Genomic DNA, 5161 nt, shown 5'->3' on the forward strand with positions numbered 1-5161 from the left:
AGAGCGCCCTCCCTCCCCCCACCCCTCCACCATTTGGGGCTTTGAGACCCTAGAAGGAAAGCACCAGGAAACCCCAAAGCGCTCTCCCTCTCGAAAACAATGGCTTCCAGGGTCCGTGCCAGACACAATCACGGCACCCGAAATAGACTCATTGTCCGCTTGTGCAATATCCAGGAATTTGGTGAAACTCATCATTTTTCAGGTTACCGATAATGCAAGTCTGGAAACTGAAACAGGAAGGAACACAGGCTGAAAAAGCTTTTATCCAGCCCACAGCGCTTCTCTCTCCAGATGCAAGACAACTTTTTTTTTGTTTGTTTGTTTTTGGGTTTTTTTTTCCAGCAGTACTTTGGTGGGGTTAAAATTAGCTGGCAGCATTCTGGTCACATGCTAGACGGCAAAACAAAAGGGAGTTGTTCCCTGGCAGCTCCTGAAGCAGCCGACAGACCTTCCTAATCCATGGACTTCTGGGAAGCTGGCTCTCCAGGCCCTGGTACAGAGGGGCCGGGCCTCTCCTTCCTCTCTGTCGTCACCCTACTGCAACAGGGGCAGTACAAGGGCAGCGTCCAGGCTGTCTGAGGTCTCGGAGTTTGCCTCCATCTGGGAAGGACCTCAAGGGCCACAAAATGGCTTTTGCAAATCTTCCCATTTGGGAGAGGAAGGCTGAAAAAAGGAAGAACCTTTGAAGCCCAACACATAAGCAAACACTGCAAGGACGCGGAGAGAAAGAGGAAGGGTAGTGTCTGAAATGCGGATGCAGGCCTCACTTTCTGGGGGGACAGGTTGCTCCCCGCATGCTTAAAACATAAAAAGCATACATTCAAGCTACGTGTGGCTAGCTTTTCGGACGGAGTCTTTATTTCTGGGCCTGGATGATGGGACTCATCATGATCTGCTTTGTTCTTCCAGCTTAAAACTGTCACCCAGAAGCACTGGATGAAAAATGCAGCCTCTGATTCACGCGCATGGTCAGGAAACATCGCTTGCGCTCAGTACAGAAACATGTCCATCAACTTGGGAAAGGAATCACCGCCACGAAACGTGCTTTGGGCTTGCCAAAACTCAGCAGCTGCCAGAGCCAAAAACCCAGCTGCCTGGATTGTCTGGGGAAGTGGGGGCTGGGGGCGAGTGGGGGGAATGGAGAGAAAGAGGGGCTTTCTGAATCACCTGATCTTGTGCCTCCACCTCCTGTTTAATTCCAAGCCAAAACCCACCTTGGGATGTCTCAAGGGCCAACTGCTCCTAAAAGTCGTGTTTAGCACTACCCCTTCCAGCTCTGCGCCTGCTGTCAAGGTGAAGCAGATGGCTTTTATTGATTAATTTATTTATTTGGAAGGGGCTACTTTGAAGTCAGGAAATTCCAGCGGGACAGAGTGCGTTGCCCTGGCCAGAATTGCTGTGACAATCATAAGCAGACACCCAGAGAGGGGCAGGTTAAACAAAACTGCAGCTAAGCACCAGGAACTTGGATTTTTTTTTTTTTTTTTTTGGTCTTTTCCCAGCCTGGCCTCCATGTCAGCCATGCGCTTATGAAGAAATACCTCGTTTGGCCCGACGTTCTGTGGTGTTCAAGGGTTTGTGTGAGCTATGGAGGGCCTGCTTTGTCAAAAGGGGCTTCCTATGTCAAACAGACCTCTGACTTGGATCTCATCCTGAAGCCCTCATTATACCTGCAGGCTGAAACAGAAATCCCTCCTGCCTTAACGCCCAGCACATAAAGTCCTCTCTAATAAACATCCACCATTTTTCAGTGGGACAGCCTCAAGGTGTCAAAAGTACATAAAGGCCTGAAAGCTGAAACCCTAGATAAACAGTGTGCCGAAATATATTTAGCAGAAAATATTGAAAGCCACAGGAAAAATATGTTCTCTTCCTGGGATGTTAACGAAGGTTTCGGTTCAGGAAACCTTCAGGAAATAGCAAGTTGGGTTGAGAGAGAATACTGTTCAATGTAAATAAATCACTAAACCTCTTTGGCCTTCCTAGGCCTTGGCTGGAATGGAGTATTTCATTTTTTCCCCATTAAACAGGCCACCCGGGGAGTTGGCATTATAGACCTGAACATGTACCAAATCTGAATGTGCTGTTTTGTTTCTGTACATTGAATCAGACTGTGTTTCAAACAGCAGCTTGGGCAAAACGGGGAGCCCGCCATCCAGGCTGGAGCACCCTCACTCGAAGTGCAAATGACAGACCCTTTCACCTCAGATCACCCCGTGTCTTGTCCCTGACAGGGACCAGGGACGTAGTCTCTGTTACTGTTGCCCGAGGTGATGTCATGGTCATTCTTAAACCCAGGGTTCTAAGGGCAGTGCCTACACTGCAATAAAATGGCTTCAGAAAGACCCAGATTTCCTGCCGTCTCAAGGTAGGGACACAGAGAACAGGAAAGGGCAGGCAGCCACTCTCCCCAAGATGGATGCTGCATGATGTAAGCGGCTGGCTAAATGTCTGGCATCCTTGCCGTTTTAAGTTGCCAGCAAAATATTATTAAAAAGATAAAATACACGCGAACCGTGCAGAATGTAGGGCTGCTGTGTTTACATCCGGGTTTTGATGACTCAAAGACTTACACCCGGGCTTGCTGAAAAGCTCTATTAAAAACACAGCTTTGTGAAAGCCCCCAGGGAGCAGGAAGCCAGGGTGTGTGTTGGGGGGAGGTGCGTGATTGTTCTGTAGGGGGTTGGGGGTTAGGGTGTGGTGACCCGCCCAAGGACGGCCCTTAGGGTTGCGGTCCTGGCCGCCACTTAAAGCCCGGGAAGTGCTTCGAGGTTAACCTTCTCTCGGCTATGGAACCAGAGCAGGCAGGGTTAACCTTTTTCCAGAACATTTATTTCACCATCTCACTGACTAGAGGGAGGAGGGGCAGGAGGCAGAGCGAGAGCCTGCCGCGCTGAGAGGCTGCGGATCACAAGGCCATTCTGATAGCCTCCTGTCCCCATGGCAACTGCAACGGCATTTATCAGTTCCTTCTGCGCACAGGCACAGCAAATCTGCATTGCACATGGCAGGCTTCCAGCATTTCAAATGAAAGAGCACTTTGAACGGCTGCCAAGTTTGGAAGGAGCAGAACTGTCAGGGCTGCTTAAAGCTGGCAGTTTATACTGGGGAGGCTTTCGCTTCCCAGAATCCTCCGGGCCTGGCGAGCTGCCAAGTACTTAGCGGAAGCTAAAAAGTAACTCGCTCCCCTCCCTCCTCTCCCCTCCCCTCCTCCCGGCCTCCCCTCCCCCTGCTCACACTCCCCCTCCACGCCATTCACCGCAGTGCTCTCAAAATTTTCCACATGTCCTGTGTCACCAGTGCAGGCTGTACAATGAAAACCAGAACGCATCCTGCCCATGACCGGGCTTTTTTATTAATGGGGGGGCGGGGGGAGATACGGGGAATGAGGCAGGTTGGGATCAGACACTGACAGCCAGGGCACCCTGTTTCCACTGTACCTGTCATAACCACTGGGTGTGAGCCTGGGGTGTGTGTGTGTGTGTGTGTGTGCGCGCGCGCTCGCGCGCACGCGCACGCATGGCTTTCACCCTTAAACATCCATAAATGAAAATAAAAGTAAAAGCAGCTTCAGGACTGAAGGCACCATGAGTACCGGGGTGTAGACCGGGTAGGTTTCGATTGGGTGCTTAGGAGCTAGCTTCACTTAGGGTAGAAAATGGAGGTTATGCAGGCAGCGTTCAGATTCAGCCTTTCCAAGAGCTCTGGGGAAGAGGGTTGTTATTGAGAACTGAGCCAGTTTCTGGAGCTTTCCTTGAATCTCTCGGGTGTCATGGTGAAAGCTCTGAGGCCACTGGTGGGGAGGGAGCTCAGAGATGGTTTTCAATGGAAAGTTTACCAGATAACTTCTGACTGTCATGAAGAGCACAAGGACTTCTACTAGCAGAAACTGGAAATTGGCATAGTGTTCACTGTGCTGAATTTTTTAAAAAAATTATAATCTACACCGAGATCAAGGGCCTAGGCTTTATTTTCCAGTACAAATAGAATGAAAATTGTCTGCCGCTTAGGCGGTTGGATAGAGTTCAGGAAAACTATGTCTGGCATTAATTCCAAAGTGGAGGTTTTGGTTCAAGCGAGGCCCATTAATTTCAGTAAACTGTTTTCACTAGTCCAGACCCTGCTGTGCAAGGACTATTTATTACCTTTTGCTAACCTGATGTCTGCAGAGTTGTAAAGCAAAGGGGGGAAAAAAAGATCCAGGGTGGAGATATCTATATCTTGGATCAAATGGGTTTTGCACCTTCCCTTTGGGGCCATGTTTTATGGGGCATTTTCTAGCCTTGGTTTTTTCTTTATCAGCCCCAGTTTTTATTTTAATCCATCTTGCAATGAATTAGAGGGAAAAAAATCCTGGTGGAAAGGAATCTGGCAAGAGCAAATACCTATCTCTTGCTCCTTCGGGGGGGCATGGCCAGGCCACGGGATGTTTTGTGAGCGTGTCCCAGGCTTCCAGGCCCAGTGCAAAGCCCTGACATGATTCACCCCAACGACTGGGTCTAAAATACACCAAGATAGTCAATTTTGGCATTTGTTCTCCCTTAGGAATTTTTTAGCTGCCTTAGAAAAGCACATAAATTGCTTCCCCCTCCCTCTCTTTTTTCCATGCCTCCTCTCCTCAACCCCCTCCCCAGTCCATCTTGATGTCATTTCAAAGAGAAGGATGAAAAGGGTGGATTTGTCAGGCGGTCAGGTTTGTGAATGTGTCTTTCTAGCCCCCAACGCGCGCACACACACGCACATACACACGCGCGCACACACGCACACACCCCAGCTGAGAATGTTAATCAGAATTAAAAGCCAGTCAGTACTATTAAAGCATCAAACACGAAGACTTAGAGCAGGAGGGGGAATATAGGGTGGGGGTAGAGGGAGTGGGAATGAAATAGAATTCAGGCCTCTGCACTGATTTACTAAAAGAAAGGAGGGGAAAGGTAGCACCAATTTGATCAGCTTGTCAAATGTCAAAATTATTGGTCTTTTCTTTAACTCCCCCCCCTCCCCGCCCAACACAGTCAAGTTTTGTGCCTTTCCCAAGTGTGATTAATCTCTGGCAAAGGCCAGAAACAGGAGTAGGTTTCTTGGCTGCCCGTTCTGATAAACAGTCTGTTCCTGGGAAGAGTAGGTGAAGGGGGCGTAAATTGAGGGGGGGGGGAAGCTC

The sequence above is a fragment of the Crocuta crocuta genome, unplaced genomic scaffold (assembly GCF_008692635.1).
Source record: "Crocuta crocuta isolate KB4526 unplaced genomic scaffold, BGI_CrCroc_1.0 scaffold186, whole genome shotgun sequence".
NCBI classification, from domain to species: Eukaryota; Metazoa; Chordata; class Mammalia; order Carnivora; family Hyaenidae; genus Crocuta; species Crocuta crocuta.